At 39.4% G+C, this 17980-nt stretch overlaps 1 long non-coding RNA gene across 3 annotated transcripts in view; it reads right to left on the bottom strand.

Annotated features, from left to right (window-relative positions):
- Positions 1 to 812: 812 nt before the first annotated feature.
- The window catches only part of LOC138738989 (uncharacterized), a 90569-nt gene continuing 73401 nt past the window's right edge, over positions 813 to 17980 (bottom strand). For 2 of the 3 annotated variants that reach the window (XR_011341932.1, XR_011341933.1), the window contains exons 8-11: positions 13026 to 13134; positions 8826 to 9148; positions 2201 to 2292; positions 813 to 1485 (exon numbers count right to left, since the gene is read on the bottom strand). This is a non-coding gene — a long non-coding RNA (uncharacterized lncRNA). The remainder of the gene's footprint in view (positions 1486 to 2200; positions 2293 to 8825; positions 9149 to 13025; positions 13135 to 17980) is intronic. The other variant, XR_011341934.1, reaches the window with a different exon arrangement.

Below are 17980 nucleotides of genomic sequence, written 5' to 3'. Positions count from 1 at the left end.
TTCTTTATCTCTTCTAATCGTTTCCACCAAAGATTCTATAGCTAATGTGAATAAAAATGGTGATAACAGACATCCCTGTCTAGATGATCTTTCTAATAGAAAAGGCTTTGATATTTGTCACTACTTTAGCTTTGGTTTGATTATTTAATGCTCTTATTCAATTTATAAAAGAAATTTTGATTTACAAATGTATTTAATACTCTAAATAAAAAGTCACAGTCTAATCTATCAAATGTTTTTTCTGCATCTAATGCAATCGCTACTGCTGTTTTTTTTTCTTTCTGTACTACGCTTATTAAACTCATAAATTTAACTATATTGCCTACAGATGATCTATTTTTAATAAAACCAGTCTGATCCATATTTATTAATTTTGGTAAATATTTAGCTAATTAATTAGCTAATAATTTAGATACAATTTTATAATCTGTATTCAATAATGATATAGGTCTATAAGTTGTAAAAGTTATTTTCCTTTGTTTGGAATAACTGTTATTAATGCTGTTTTAAAAGATTCTGTAAATTCATGTACCTCTTTCATTTGATCTAATCCACCCATTAATTCAAGAAATAATAATTCCTTAAATTCTTTATAAAATTCCGGGGGGGGGGGGGGGGAAACCATCTTCTCCCAGACCTTTATTGTTTTGTAATGACATCAAAATCTCATAAAATTCTATCTCCAAAAAAGAATAAGATAACTCTAATTTTTCATCTGTATTTAACATATGAAATTTATCTTAAATATTGATCTTTTTTCCATCTTTCAGAAATTCTGATTGATATAAATTTTCATAAAAATTCTTTAAATTATCAATTATTTCCTATGTCTTGTAAATGACTTGACCAGTTTCTTTCTTTGTTGCAATTATTATCCTGGAAACTTGGTCAGCTTTTAACTGCCATGCTAATACTTTACAAGCTCTTTCACCTAATTCATAATACTTCTGTCATGTTCTTAATATATTCCTTTCTACCCTATAGGTTTGTGTTGTATCAAGTCTCAATTTTCTTGATTCCAATAATCTTTTTTCTCATTGTTTTTTGCATATGTAATTCCTTTTCTAATTTCAATATTTATTTTTACAACTGGAAATATATCTTTTTTATATGCTCTTTCTTTATTTTAGAAGTATAACATTATTTGACCTCTTAAAAAGCCTTCATAGTGTCCCATATTATAAACTTATTTGTTACTGAATTGTCTTTGGTTTCTCAAAAAAAAAATTATCTGCTGTCTCATAAAATCACAAAAATCTTTCCTCTAATCTTTCTTTTCTTTCTTTGGCTTGGCTTCACAGATGAAGATTTATGGAGGGGTATGTCCACGTCTGCTGCAGGCTCGTTGGTGACTGGCAAATCCAATGCGGGGCAGGCAGGCACAGTTGCAGCGGTTGCAAGGGAAAATTGGTTGGTTGGGGTTGGGCGTTGGGTTTTTCCTCCTTTGTCTTTGTCAGTGAGGTGGGCTCTGCGGTCTTGTTCTTCCTCCAATTAAATTGAGAATTAGTGGTAAATAATCAGATAGAACTCATGCTTGATATTCAATCTTTTGAACTCTGCACTGAAGCTATGCATAGACTATAAACATATCTATTCATGAATATGTTTATGTAGAAAAGAATAAAAAGAACAGTCCTTTTCACTTGGATGAGTTCTTTTCAATATAGCTATAAGTCCCATATCCTTCATTAAACCTATTTCAGTTTTAGCTACTTTACTTTTTATAATTTTATCACCTGATCTACCTAATTTTGAATCAAAGGTGAAATTAAAGTCTCCTCTTAATAAAATTTTCCCTTTAGCATTTGATAATTGCATAAATATATCGTATAAATTTTCCATCATCTACATTAGGCACATACACATTCATTAAAGTCCAATATTCTGAATAAAATTGACAATTGACCATTACATACCTTCCCGCTGTATCGATAGTTGTCTCTAATATTTTTACTGGTAAATTTTTATTTATTAATATTGCTTTACCTCTCGCTTTTGAATTAAATGAAGATGCCAATACAGTTCCAACCCAATCCCTTTTTAATTTTTAATGTTCTTTTTCTGTCAACTGTGTTTCTTGTAAAAAAGCAATATCCACTTTTGCTTTTTCATATATATTAATAATTTTTACTGTTTTATTGAGTTCTGTATTCCATTAATATTAATACTAATAAAATTCTATTTTCCTGCCATAAATTACCTTTGTGAAATCTTTCAGCCATTCATCCTTCTTCTCCCATTCCTCCCATTCTCATAATATTAATAGCATACGTCATAATGGTCTTAATTAATCTAGGAATATAAAGAAAAGGGAAAAGAAAACAGAATAAAGAGAGAACACCAAGGCGCACAATGTTGGTATAACGTCTTTAAAACCCTGATCTATTTGGGTTGTGGTTGAAACCACACTAGCACTCAAGACTCTGCAGCAGTTTGCTTCATACTCCCGACTAACTCACTTGACATGCAATACACACTCCTGTTGCATTATGTCTATACATTCTTAGTCATTTATGGATCTTTTAAATATATATATAGAGAGATTATTTATAGGTTAAAACCCTCCTCCCCATTAAACTCTCTCAAAATGTTTTACTTTAGAAACAACTGAAACCATTTAGTGATATATTTCATTCAAGTGTCACCCACTACTTGTCTTTCTCTTTCAGGCAATGAATCCGCAAGCACCTTTGCCTCATTAGGCTTGTAAAAAACGTGTTCTTCCCATCGGGGACAAAAAACCTTCAAAATTGCCAGATACCTTAAACCAAAGGCATAACCTTTCTTCTGTTACGTAGTCCAGAGGATCCCAAAAATCAGCAGCTATAGATATGCACCACAACACAGGGTTATTTAAACAAAAGTAGTTTTTAATTATAATTGAACAAGAAAACAGAATTAAACTTTAACTTATTACCTAACCTACTTTCTTTCTTCTTTGGCTTGGCTTCGCGGATGAAGATTTATGGAGGGGTATGTCCACGTCTGCTGCAGGCTCGTTGGTGACTGACAAGTCCGATGCGGCACAGGCAGGCATGGTGGCAGCGGTTGCAAGGGAAAATTGGTTGGTTGGGGTTGGGTTTTGGGCTTTTCCTCCTTTGTCTTTTGTCAGTGAGGTGGGCTCTGCAGTCTTCTTCAAAGGAGGTTGCTGCCTGCCGAACTGTGAGGTGCCAAGATGCACAGTTGGAGGCGATATCAGCCCACTGGCAGTGGTCAATGGGGCAGGCACCAAGAGATTTCTTTAAACAGTCCTTGTACCTCTTCTTGGGTCCACCTCTATCTCGGTGGCCAGTGGAGAGCTCGCCATAGAACACGATCTTGGGAAGGTGATGGTCCTCCATTCTGGAGACGTGACCTACCCAGCGCAGTTGGGTCTTCAGCAGCATGGATTGGATGCTTGCGGACTCTGCCAGCTCGAGTACTTCGATGTTGGTGATGAAGTCATGAAGTTGGTGATGGAGTGGAGACAGCACTGATGGAAGCGTTCTAGGAGCCCTAGGTGATGCCGGTAGAGGACCCATGATTCGGAGCCGAACAGGAGCGTGGGTATGACAACGGCTCTGTACACGCTGATCTTTGTGTGTTTCTTCAGATGGTTGTTTTTCCAGACTCTTTTGTGTAGTCTTCCAAAGGCGCTATTTGCCTTGGCAAGTCTGTTGTCTATCTCTTTGTCGATCCTTGCATCAGATGAAATGGTGCAGTCGAGGTAGGTAAACTGGTTGACCGTTTTGAGTTCTGTGTGCCCGATGGAGATGTGGGGGGGCTGGTGGTCATGGTGGAGAGCTGGCTGATGGAGGACCTCAGTTTTCTTCAGGCTGACTTCCAGGCCAAACATTTTGGCAGTTTCTGCAAAACAGGACGTCATGCGCTGGAGGGTTGGCTCTGAATGGGCAACTAAAGCGGCATCGTCTGCAAAGAGTAGTTCACGGACAAGTTGCTCTTGTGTCTTGGTGTGAGCTTGCAGGTGCCTCAGATTGAAGAGACTGCCATCCGTGCGGTACCGGATGTAAACACCATTTTCATTGTTGAGGTCTTTCATGGCTTGTTTTCAGCATCATGCTGAAGAAGATAGTAAAGAGGGTTGGTGCGAGGACGCAGCCTTGCTTCACGCCGTTGTCAATGGAGAAGGGTTCAGAGAGCTCATTGCTGTATCTGACCCGACCTTGTTGGTTTTCATGCAGTTGGATAACCATGTTGAGGAACTTGGGGGACCATCCGAGGTGCTCTAGTATTTGTCAAAAACCTTTCCTGCTCACGGTGTCAAAGGCTTTGGTGAGGTCAACAAAGATGATGTAGAGTCCTTTATTTTGTTCTCTGCACTTTTCCTGGAGCTGTCTGAGGGCAAAGACCATGTCAGTAGTTTCTCTGTTTGCACGAAAGCCACACTGTGATTCTGGGAGGTCATTTTCGGCGACACTAGGTATTAGTCTATTAAGGAGAATCCTAGCGAAGATTTTGCCTGCAATGGAGAGCAGCGTGATTCCCCTATAGTTTTAGCAGACTGATTTCTCGCCTTTGTTTTTGTACAGGGTAATGATGATGGCATCACGAAGGTCCTGAGGCAGCTTTCCTTGGTCCCAGCAGAGCATGAAAAACTCATGCAGTTTGGTATGCAGAGCTTTGCTGCCAGGCTCCCAGACCTCTGGGGAGGATTCCATCCATACCTGCTGCTTTGCCACTTTTCAGATGTTCAGTTGCCTTATATGTCTCTTCCCGAGAAAGATCTCATCCAGCTCTAGACTCAAGGGTTGTTGAGGGAGCTGGAGCAGGGCGGATTCTTGGACTGAGCGGTTGGCACTGAAAAGGGATTGGAAGTGTTCTGACCATCGATTGAGGATGGAGATCTTGTCACTGAGGAGGACTTCGCCATCTGAGCTGCGCAGAGGGCTTTGGACTTGGGGTGAGGGGCTGTACACCACCTTTAGTGTCTCATAAAAACCCCTGAAGTCGCCAATGTCGGCGCTAAGCTGGGTTCGTTTGGCGAGGCTAGTCCACCAACTCATTTTGGATCTCCCAGAGTTTGCGCTGAAGGTGGCTGCTTGCGAGATGCAAGGCTCATTTTTTTCTCTGGCCAGGAAGGCTTTGCAAGGTGAGCCTGGTGGGCAGATCGCTTCTTTGCCAGCAGCTCCTGGATTTCCTGGTTGTTTTCATCAAACCAGTCCTTGTTTTTCCTGGAGGAGAAGCCCAGTACCTGTTCAGTGGATTGCAGTATGGCCGTTTTCAGCTGATCTCAGAGGGTTTCAGGAGACGTGTCCATGAGGCAGTTTGCATCTTCGAGCTTTGCTTGGAGGTTTCCCTGGAAGTTTCCTCTCACTACGTCTAACTGCAAGTTTCCATCATTGAACCTCTTTCTGGGGGCTGCACTGTTCTTGAACTTTGGCTTGAAGTGAAGGTTGAGCTTGCAGCGAACAAGCCGGTGGTCAGTGTGGCATTCGCGCTGGACATGTCCCTGGTGTGGAGCACATCTCGTTTGTCTCTTCCTTGAACCAGAACGTAGTCCAGGAGGTGCCAGTGTTTGGATCAGGGATGCATCCAGATAGTCTTCAGGCTGTCTCTCTGCTGGAAAAGGGTGTCAGTAATGACAAGTCGCTGTTCTGTGCAGAGTTCCAACAGGAGGCGCCCGTTGTCATTGCACTTGCCGACACCATGCTTGCAAAGGATTCCTGGCCAGGTATCTGAGTCTTTTCCGACGCGAGCGTTGAAGTCGCCAAGGATGACAACCTTGTCAGCTGGTGGGCAGATCGCTTCTTTGCCAGCAGCTCCTGGATTTCCTGGTTGTTTTCATCAAACCAGTCCTTGTTTTTCCTGGAGGAGAAGCCCAGTACCTGTTCAGTGGATTGCAGTATGGCCGTTTTCAGCTGATCTCAGAGGGTTTCAGGAGACGTGTCCATGAGGCAGTTTGCATCTTCGAGCTTTGCTTGGAGGTTTCCCTGGAAGTTTCCTCTCACTACGTCTAACTGCGTTGGATGAGGTTGCGCAGGTCAGTGTAGAACTTGTCCTTTTCTGCTGGTTCCGCCTGAAGGGTTGGAGCATAGACACTGATGAGGGTGATGCATCACTTGTTTTGAAGCGGGAGTCACATGGACATGATCTGGTCAGAGTGGCCTGTCGGGAGGTTTTCGAGTTTGGAGGCAATGGAGTTCTTGACCATGAAGCCAACACCAAATAGGCGTCGTTCAGCCTGAGGCTTGCCAGACCAGTAGAGTTTGTAGCCCGCGCCGTGTTCTTGGAGTCTGCCTACATCTGCAAGGTGGACTTCGCTGAGAGTGGCTATGTGGATGTCGAGTCTGAGGAGGTCATGTGCGATGAGGGCAGACCGACGTTCAGGTTGGTGGCTGTCAGCCTTGTCTAGCATGGTTCTGATGTTCCAACATGCTAGCTTGAGTTTGTGTGCATCTTTTGAGGGGGAGGATGTGGACCTGTCCTCAGGTCTGCGCAAAGGAGCTTTTAGGTGGAGTGCAGTGTGCGCAGTACTGGCCCCACCCTTTACACCCATGGTTCGTGTGCCGTGGCCAAGCAAGCTGGGACATGGCAGCGAGGTCCTTGGGTTGTAGTTTTTATATCGGAGTGACTTTCTCCTATGCAGGTTGCTTAACTGAGGTGAAGAGGCCTGTCTCCTCTTTTAGGTCGAAGCATTTCTGTAGATCTACGACTGCTGTCCCCAGTTATGGAGTGGTGCGCCCTGGAATCGGCCTGCGTGCGTTTACTCCTGCCGCGGCCGAGTAAAGGGGATGCAGCATTGGTTGAAGATCAGAAAGAAAAGTTCTAGTAGAAAATTTTTTTTAAGACTGGAGAGAACTCTGCAATGGAGTTCACAGTTGTTAGTGTTTAGACTATTGGTTTTTGAGGTGTGTATTAAACTCTGAAATACACCAAACAGTTCTCATTGACCGCTCCCGGCGCAGGGCTCGGCTGCCATTGGTCGGGCTGTGCTGGCTGCCGGGGTTTGCCTGGCGACGGCGGTCTGTGTTCGGTGCTCGGGCAGCAGTGCGGGCAGGCCCGGTCTCGGCTGGCTGTCTCTCCCCATGATGCGGCTGTTACCTCAGGTGGACTCAGGCAGGACCTCGGGCCCCTCTGGGTGGCAGCGGGTCCTCGGGCCTCTGGCAGCAGCAGCAACAGGACCTCGGGCCCCCCGGGCGGCAGCAGGACCTCGGGCCTCCGGTGGCGGCAGCAACAGGACCTTGGGCCCCCCAGGTGGCAGCAGGTCATGGAGCTTAATGCAAAACTATGTATTCCTATGTATTCTCCTATTGAATGCCCAATCACACCACTCTCCTCTTCTCCCCATTTCCTTCTTAGCTGAAGGGCCTACTTAATCCCCCCTCTAATACTAAGCGCAGGTGTATGTAATATATATTTAAGATTAGAAAAGTTCTTTGGATCACAGTCCAATCTCACTGGTTGCAGGCAATTCTTGTTCTGTGCACAGAAGTTAACATTAACAAAGTTCACCAGGCTTTGGTGTTTAACAGGCAAATGGTTACCACTCAGGAGTGTTCTTGCTAGTTTTCAGAGAGGGATTCCTTTTGTTCCAGGACATCCGCACCTGATTCCTTTCGATCAGTCTTGCTGATGAAACTTTCCCCCTTCAGGGTTCTCCAGATGATCCTCTTTCTTTCAGATCACTTCAGACAGCTAGTCTTCTCCATTGACCAGACAGCCTTCCAAAAGTTTGCCAGCTTTTTCCTTCTGGAACTGATTTCTGTGTCTCTCCTCTCTGCTTCACTCCCTCCCTCTCTGAGAGCAAAACTGTTCTGCCCCTGTCTGCAAAAATCACATGCAGGCAAGCTGTATTCTGCAACTTTGTTGCTCTCTTTGCAAAAAGCATTCTGCAAAAGTCCTGAAAAAATTCTGTGTTTTAAAATGTGTTTGTGTCCAAGCTGCTCTAGCAATTCACCCCAAGGCACTTCTAAATACTCTGTCACACTTCCATAATACATTTTTACCTGCATTGAATCATTTTCTCTTTTTCAACAAATCAAAACTTATATCAGGGTAAAAGAAAATCTTATTTCCATTATAACTCAATGGTGACAGTCTTTCTTTTGCTTGTTTAGCTACCAGTTCCAAGATCTTCTCTCTTACTTCGCAACAAAGAAATTGAACCAGTATCAGACGAGGTCTCTGATCTGTTTGTGGTTTCAGCCATAGTGCTCTATGAGTTCTCTCAATCTCAATGTCTCCTTGAGACTTTGGCTTGAAGGGCCAAATGGCCTACTCCTACACCTATTTTCTATGTTTCTAAATTCAGTTACCCCCAAAGATTGCAGAATCCAAACGATGTAAAAAATTCTTCATTTCATGACCTTCATCATCACCTTCTTTAAGTCCAACAATCTTTATGTTATTCCTCCTACTAAAATTTTCTAAAATGTCAATTTTTTGTGTTAATTGATCTTTTGTTGCAGTTGTTTCAGCTTGCATTTTGTTCATCTGCTCCGTAATGCCTTGAATCTCAAATTCATTCCCATTAATTTTCTTCCTCTTTAAATTTTCTGTTCACTTGCTGCATCATTTTTTCCACCTTTTTTGTAATTTTTTTAAATTTTCAAATATACCCTCTGCACATTTTTTAACTTCCATTAATAACATCAAGGGGGGGGGGCATGGCGTGATGGTGTAGGGAGAAGATGTGGGAAAGCACCTTCCCCGGCAGAACTATTCAAAACCTATTTTAAAGGTTAAAAATTATTTTCAGTAAATTTTAAATATTCTGTTAAGTATCTTAGAAGAAGCTATGAAGCAGCTATGAAGAAAACAAAAGCTCAACCTGCAAAGAAAATGACTACTAAACAGCTACCATGCATTGAAGAGTATGGGCCTACCTTACAAGTGGAGCCTTCAGACTCGATTTCTCCTCATCCTCGTCCATAGCACTAGTCCTCCAGTAGGATTCAGTCTACACTGGCACCAACTTCACGCAGTGCTGCGGAAGATGGCGCCAGCACCCGACGTCATCCTCCTCTGGACCAAGAAGAACAATTGCGCATGCACGAAATGCATTATGTCGGGTATCGCCCAAGCTGCCAGGGAACCTGATCTCTCTTGGTCCAGCGATCCTGGACTGATGGGAGGGGATGTCCGCACCCGTAGTCAGACTGATGTGACTTCAATATCAATGGAGGAGGTGGAAGCAGACATATGGAGACTGGAAGAAGAGGAAGATCAAGGGATGGAGTAGGAAACTGTTATATACAAGGGTAGGCACATGGTTAAACAGGCTTTAACGTTTAAGTCTGATTCTCATCATTCAGATTAGATATTGATTTAACTAAGCAGATGGAGAATTTGGCAATTCAGATGAGTCAAGGGTTTTCATCTATGAAGGAACAACTTGCTGATATGAAGGGGGAAATATCTTCTATTAAATTGGATGTGGCAAAATGTTTGAAAGTGGTTGATAAGGTCCAGGATAAATTTAAAAAGATTGAAGAAGTATTTATTGATTGTAAAGATGATGTGGAACAATGCAAAGAAAAGATGGGACCGACGGAAGATTCATTTACTGGTGGGAAATTCAGAAATGTGATTTGTTGAATAAAATTGATGCTTTGGAGAATCAAAGTCGAAGAAATAACATTAAAATTGTTGGTCTTCCAGAAGATTTTGAAGGTCCGGACTCAGTTCAGTTTTTTCAGAGGTGGATTCCCGATGTTTTGGGAACAGAATATTTTCCAAATGGTTGGGAACTGGACAGGGCTTACAGAGCAATAAGAAGGAAGTCTCTTCCTGGTCAAGCTCCACATTCTATTTTGATTAGATGTCTGCGTTATCAAGATAGAGAGTTGATTTCAAGAGTTGCTGTTCAAAATACGAGAAATAATTAGGGCTCTTTAGTAGTTAAAAATAGTCTTTTTTATGCTGATTTGAGTCAAGCAGTTATCAAACATCGTAAACAATATAATTCGGCTAAGGTTGTCTTGTGGAAAAAGGATACAAATTTGCTTTTAGATGATGCTTTACCTGATAATAAGCAGGTGCAAAATCAAGAAAGGTTTCCTCAACAACCTGTTTTGGTTCTGAAGGGGAAGAATGGAAAGCGAGAGATAGAATCTCAACAGTTGATTGATATTGGAATTGATAATGATCAAGTTAATAGAGATTTGGAGGAAGTATTTCATACTTGAAATGATTTTTTTATATATTACTCTTTGTCGTTCTGTTTGGGGTTCAGCTACTGATCCTTCCAAAATTGTCAGGCACTTTGTGGCATTGGTTCCTCCCATATAATCGAGGAGGGTAATACTGCTTACAGTAATTTTTTTGGTTGGGTTTTTTTTAATGGGGTTTTCTTTCTTTCTTTTTTGAGATTTTTTGGCCTTGTTTGTGTTGTTGCCATGGGAAGGTGGTTTGCCATGTGTGGTAATGTTATTACTGATATGTCTTAATGGCTAATTTAAATTTTGGTACTTTTAATGTTAATGGGCTTAATAGTATGATTAAGAGAAAAAGGGTGTTGGCGCATATTAAAAAAATGGATGGTTGATGTTGCCTTTTTGCAAGAGACACATTTGTTTGAAAAGGAACATCAGAAATTAAAAAGAGATTGGGTTGGGCAAGTTATAGGGTCTTCTTTTAATTCAAAAGCAAGAGGTGTGGCTATTTTGATTAATAAAAAAGTTATCTGTTAAATTTGAATCAGTTATTGAGTCAGTTGATAGGCTTTTGATTGTTGATTGTAAAAAAAATTCTGAGTGTTTGACTTTAATGAATATTTATGCTCTTAATATAAATGATGAGGAATTTATGTTGAATTCTGTTTTTATTTAAATCAGGCATATGAAAAAATTATGTTTGGATCCATTATTAGATAAATCTCTAAAACCAGTAATTAGGACCAAAATGGCCAAACAATTAATGGCATTAATGAAAGATTATGAATTTAGTAGATATATGGAGGTTAAATCCTAAAGAGAAAGATTTCTTATTTTATTCATTTCATCATGATTCTTACTCCAGAATAGATTTATTTTTAGTATCAGCAGAATTACAAAGCCAGTTTTTGAAGGCTGAATGTAAAAGTAGGATTTGGTCTGATCATTCTTTGCTATTAATAACGTGTGTTGGTTCAGAGAGAATTGAGAATGTTTATCGCAGGATATTTAATTCTTTGCTGTTGAAAAATGCTGAATTTTGTAAATTTATGAGGGATTAAATACAGCATGTTTTGAAAATAAACATAGGTTCAGTTGATAGTAAATTTGTTTTATGGGATGCTTTAAAAGTTTATTTAAGGGGAAAAATCATTAGTTATATTGTCAAAATTAACAAAAAATCAACATATAGCTGAAGTTGGATTGGAGGAGGAGATAGAAATTTTGGGAAATTATTTACAACAAAATTCTTCAGAAGCTAAGAAAGTATGCTTAGTTAATATGAAATTATGATATAATTCATTACAAACTTATACATTTGAGAAATTATTACAGATATTATGAATTGGGTGAAAAAGGTCATAAAGTAGTAGCTTGGAAGTTAAAAACAGAACAAGCTTCTAGAACAATAAATGGTATTAGATATGATTCAATGATTACATATAAACCTCAGGAAATCAATGATGTGTTCCATAAATTTTATGAAAAATTGTATACTTCTGAAGTGTTGGAAGATTAAGCTAAATATGATAATTTTTTATCTGATTTGGATTTACCCTTTTTGAATGATAAGGATATTAAGGATTTGGATGATTCCTTTACTATTAAAGAAATAACAGATGCACTTTGATCTATGCCTAGTGGGAAGTCTCCAGGAAATGATGGTTTTACTTCTCAATTTTATAAAGAATTTCAGGATTTATTAATTCCTTTATTGATGAATGTATTAAAACAGGTGTCAGAGGTTCATTTTTTTTCTGGATTCCTTTTCTAAAGCAATTATTATAGTTATTCTTAAGAAAGATAGGAAACCCATTAAAAGTAGGGTCTTATAGACCTATTTCTTTATTGAATATAGATTATAAAATTATGGCAAAGGTTCTAGCTAATAGGTTGGCTAAATATTTACCAGGTTTAATTCATGTAGATCAAGTGGGTTTTATTAAAAATTGATATTCAACAGATAATATTGTGAAGTCAGGAGCAATCTAACCAACCAATGGAGGTTATTTCACTCGATGCAGAGAAGGCCTTTGATAGAGTAGAATGGAGCTTTTTATTTAAGGTTTTGGAGAAATTTAACTTTGGCCTTTTTTTATTGATTGGATTAAAGTCTTATATAGAAATCTTACTGCTAGAGTTGTGACAAATGGACAGGTATCTTCACCTTTTATGTTAACCACCTCTATTTGCATTTATTAATGAACCTTTGGTCAGATGATTGGACAAGATAGTAATATTGAAGGCATTAAGGTGAAATCTGATAAATTTAAAATAAATTTGTTTGCAGATGATGTTTTGATATATTTAACACAACCTTTGAGTTCTTTGAGGAGTCTGCATGATTGAAGTAGTATGATGAAATATCGGGTTATAAAATTAATTGGGAAAAGAGTGAGATTATGCCTCTAGCTGAAATGGATTATTCTTCGTGTAGGCATATTGTGAAATTTAAATGGTCAGATCGGATTAAGTATTTAGGTATTAAGATAGTTGGTAATTATAATCATTTATATGAATTGAATTACTCTCCTTTATCATCTAAAATTAAATATGATTTGAATCAGTGGAAGATCTACCTATTACATTAATAGGACATGTTATTTGTATCAAATGAATATTTTTCCTAAAATTCAGTATCTTTTTCAGTCTATTCTTTGTAAGATTCCTCAAAAAATTTTAAAGAGCAAGTTTAATTTTTTATTTTTATTTTTCCACACTATGAACCATACTGACCAAACTGCACACAAACATTTCCCTCTTGAATATACAGTGTCATTTTCTCCCTTTCTTCCCCCTCCCTTCCCTCCCTCCTTCACCCTCCCTCCCCACCCACTCAACGTTCAACATATATGATACATTAAACCCATTAAACAATGTCATTACACAATGAAAATAAACAAGAAATTTGTGTCATCTACTTTTACATACTGGGTCAGTTCATTTTGTCTTCTTCTCCTTCTGTCATTTTAGGTGGTGGAGGTCCGTGGTAGGACTTCTCTGCTGTGTTCCACGTACGGTTCCCAAATTTGTTCGAATACTGTGATGTTATTTATTAAATTATATGTTATTTTTTTCCAATGGAATACATTTATCCATTTCTATGTACCATTTCTGTATTCTCAGGCTATCTTCTAATTTCCAGGTTGACATAATACATTTTTTTGCTACAGCTAAGGCTATCATAATAAATCTTTTTTGTGCTCCATCCAAATCGAGTCCAAGTTCTTTACTTCTTATATTACTTAGTAGAAAGATCTCTGGATTTTTTGGTATGTTGCTTTTTTATGATTTTATTTAATACCTGATCTAGATCTTCCCAAAACTTTTCCACTTTCTCACATGCCCAAATTGCATGTACTGTTGTTCCCATTTCCTTCTTACAGCGAAAACATCTGTCTGATACTGTTGGGTCCCATTTATTTAACTTTTGGGGCATGGTGTATAGCCTGTGTAACCAATTATATTGTATCATGCATAACCTCGTGTTTATTGCATTTCTCATAGTTCTGGAGCATAGCTTTTCCCATGTTTCATTCTTTATCTTTATGTTAGATCTTGTTCACATTTTTGTTTGGGTTTACAGCTTGTTTCCTCATTCTCTTTCTCTTGCAGTTTGATGTACATGTTTGGTATAAATCTTTTAATTATCATTGTGTCTGTAATCACATATGATGCCATCATCATCACCCTGTACAAAAACAAAGGCGAGAAATCAGACTGCTCAAACTACAGGGGAATCACGCTGCTCTCCATTGCAGGCAAAATCTTCGCTAGGATTCCCCTAAATAGAATAATACCTAGTGTCGCCGAAAATGTTCTCCCAGAATCACAGTGCGGCTTTCACGCAAACAGAGGAACTACTGACATGGTCTTTGCCCTCAGACAGCTCCAAGAAAAGTGCAGAGAATAAAACAAAGGACTCTACATCACCTTTGTTGACCTCACCAAAGCCTTTGACACCGTGAGCAGGAAAGGGCTTTGGCAAATACTAGAGAGCCTCGGATGCCCCCCAAAGTTTCTCAACATGGTTATCCAACTGCACGAAAACCAACAAGGTCGGGTCAGATACAGCAATGAGCTCTCTGAACCCTTCTCCATTAACAATGGCGTGAAGCAAGGCTGCGTTCTCGCTCCAACCCTCTTTTCTATCTTCTTCAGCATGATGCTGAAACAAGCCATGAAAGACCTCAACAATGAAGAAGTTGTTTACATCCAGTACCGCACGGATGGCAGTCTCTTCAATCTGAGGTGCCTGCAAGCTCACACCAAGACACAAGAGCAACTTGTCCGTGAACTACTCTTTGCAGATGATGCCACTTTAGTTGCCCATTCAGAGCCAGCTCTTCAGTGCTTGACATCCTGTTTTGCAGAAACTGCCAAAATGTTTGGCCTCCATCAGCCAGCTCCCCACCATGACTACCAGCCCCCCAACATCTCCATCAGGCACACAAAACTCAAAACGGTCAACCAGTTTACCTACCTCGACTGCACCATTTCATCTGATGCAAGGATCGACAAAGAGATAGACAACAGACTTGCCAAGGCAAATAGCGCCTTTGGAAGACTACACAAAAGAGTCTGGAAAAACAACCACCTGAAGAAACACACAAAGATCAGCATATACAGAGCCATTGTCATACCCACACTCCTGTTCGGCTCCGAATCATGGGTCCTCTACCGGCATCACCTACGGCTGCTAGAACACTTCCACCAGCGTTGTCTCCGCTCTATCCTCAACATTCATTGGAGCGACTTCATCTCCAACATCAAAGTACTCGAGATGGCAGAGGCTGGCAGCATTGAATCCACGCTGATGAAGATCCAACTGTGCTGGGTAGGTCACGTCTCCAGAATGGAGGACCATCGCCTTCCCAAGATCATGTTCTATGGCGAGCTCTCCACTGGCCACCATGACAGAGGTGCACCAAAGAGGTACAAGGACTGCCTAAAGAAATCTCTTGGTGCCTGCCACATTGACCACCGCCATGGGCTGATATCGCCTCAAACCTTGCATCTTGGGGCCTTATAGTTCGGTGGGTGGGCAGCAACCTCCTTTGAAGAAGACCGCAGAGCCCACCTCACTGACAAAAGACAAAGGAGGAAAAACCCAACACCCAACCCCAACCAACCAATTTTCCCTTGCAACCACTGCAACCGTGTCTGCCTGTCCCGCATCGGACTTGTCAGCCACAAACGAGCCTGCAGCTGGACATTACCCCTCCATAAATCTTCGTCTGCGAAGCCAAGCCAAAGAATCACATATTCAAAATTGCTTCCTTCTGGTAACCTCAGCCTGCTTCCCAATTTGTCCTTCAAGTAGGTTTTCAGTTGATGCTATGCAAACATTGTCCTGTGAGTTATATCATATTTGCACTTCATTTGTTCAAAAGATAATAATTTATTTCCTGAAAAACAATTTTCTATTCTTTTGATCCCTTCTCTCTCCCATTCTCTAAAGAAAAGGTTATCTATTGTGAAGGGGATTAGTTGATTTTGCATCAATATTAATTTTGGTAGTTGATAATTTGTTTTATTCCTTTCTACGTGAATCTTCTTCCAAATGTTGAGCAGATGGTGCAGTCCTGGTGAATTGCTATGTTGCACCAGCTTTTCATCCCACTTATATAGTATATGTTCAGGTACCTTCTCCCCTATTTTATCGAGCTCTAATCTGGTCCAATCTGATTTTTCCCTTGTTTGATAAAAATCTGATAGGTATCTTAATTTTGCTGCTCTATAATAATTCTTAAAGTTTGGTGGCTGTAAGCCCCCTTGTTTGTACCATTCTGTTAATTTATCTAGCGCTATCCTCGGTTTCCATAAGAATTTCCTTATTATTTTCTTTAGCTCCTTGAAGAATTTTTCTGTTAGGTGAATTGGTAACGATTGGAATAGGTATTGTATCCTTGGGAAGATATTCATTTTAATGCAATTTACCCTTCCTATCAGTGTGAGTGGTAAATCTTTCCAATGTTCTAAGTCGTCTTGCATTTTCTTCATTAATGGCTGATAATTTAGTTTGTATAGATGGCCTAGATTATTATCTAGTCTAAAACCTAGGTATCAGATTGGTTGTGTTTGCCATCTAAATGGTGATTCCTTCTTAAACTTTGTGCAATCCGCATTATTCATTGGCATTGCTTCACTTTTATTTGTGTTGATCTTGTACCCCGATACTTCTCCATATTCCTCCAATTTCTTATGTAATTCTTTTATTGATATTTCTGGTTCTGTTAAGTATACAATGACGTCATCTGCAAATAGACTGATTTTATATTCCTTCTCTTTTATTTTTATCCCTCTTATTTTATTTTCTGTTCTTATCAGTTCTGCTAGTGGTTCTATAGCTAACGCGAACAGTGAGGAAGATAGTGGACATCCCTGCCAAGTTTACCTGCTTAATTTAAATTGGTTTGATTTTTACTGTCCATTTACTGTCACCTTCGCCAATGGTCCCTTATATAATGCTTTAATCCAATTAATATATTTCTCTGGTAAGTTGAACCTCTGTAGTACTTTGAATAAATAATTCCTTTCTACTCTGTCAAAGGCTTTCTCTGCATCTAAGGCAACCACCACTGTTGGTGTCTTGTTTCCTTGCACTGCATGGATTAAGTTAACGAATTTACAGATATTGTCCGTTGTTCATCTTTTCTTAATAAATCCAGTTTGATCTAGTTTTACTATTTTTGGTACACAGTCGGCCAATCGGTTTGCTAATAGTTTAGCTATTATCTTATAATCTGTGTTAAGTAGAGATATTGGTCTATACAATGCTGGTGTTAGTGGATCTTTCCCCGTCTTTGGTATTACTGTAATTATTGCTGTTTTGCATGATTCTGACATGTTTTGTATTTCTTCAATCTGGTTCTTTACTTCCAGGAGAGGAGGTATTAATAAGTCTTTAAATGTTTTATAGAATTCTATTGAGAGTCCATCCTCTCCCGGCGTTTTATTGTTCGGTAGTTTTTTTTAATATATCCTGTATTTCCTCTATTTCAAATGGTTTTATTAATTTATTTTGCTCTTCTTCTTGCAATTTCGGTAGTTCAATTTTAGCTAGAAACTCATCTATTTTGTCTTCTTTCCCTTCGTTCTCAGTTCGATATAATTGCTCGTAGAATTCCTTGAAGTTTTCATTGATCTCCGTTGGCTTAATACCATCCTTTTAGTTTGTTCTGTCTTAAGTTGCCGAGCTAGTAGTTTGTGCGTTTTTTTTTCCTAGCATAATACTTCTGTTTTATTTTCATTATGTTCTTCTCCACCTTTTTCATTTGTAGTGTTTCGTATTTTATTTTTTTGTCCACCAATTCTCTTCTTTTTGTTGTATCTTCCCTTGTTGCTAATTCTTTTTCTGTACATGCTATTTCCCTTTCCAGCTGTTCTGTTTCCCAATTGTCGTCCTTCTTCATCTTAGTTACATAACTTATTATCTGCCCTCTGATGAATGCTTTCATTGCATCCAATAGTATAAATTTATCTTTCACTGATTCCGTATTTATTTCAAAGTACATTTTAATTTGTCGCTCAATTAATTCTCTAAAATTCCTGTCTTTTAAGTAGCTTGGAGTTTAATCTCCATCTATACATTCTCGGTGGGATGTCCTCCAGCTCTATTGCTAATAACAGGCTTGAGTGATCCGATAACAATCTAGCTTTATATTCCGTTTTTCTAGCTCTCCCTTGGATGTGGGCTGACAACAGGAACAGGTCTATCCTTGAGTATGTCTCGTGTCTACCTGAAAAATATGAGTATTCCCTCTCCTTTGGGTGTTGTCTCCTCCATATATAAGATGCATTTCCTGCATCGATTTAACCATAAATTTGGTTACTTTGTTCTTTCTGCTAGTCTTTTGTCCAGTTTTGTCCATCTTTGAGTACAA

The sequence above is a fragment of the Narcine bancroftii genome, chromosome 7 (genome assembly GCF_036971445.1).
Source record: "Narcine bancroftii isolate sNarBan1 chromosome 7, sNarBan1.hap1, whole genome shotgun sequence".
Classification (NCBI taxonomy): Eukaryota; Metazoa; Chordata; class Chondrichthyes; order Torpediniformes; family Narcinidae; genus Narcine; species Narcine bancroftii.
This window is presented reverse-complemented; position numbering and strand designations above follow the sequence as displayed.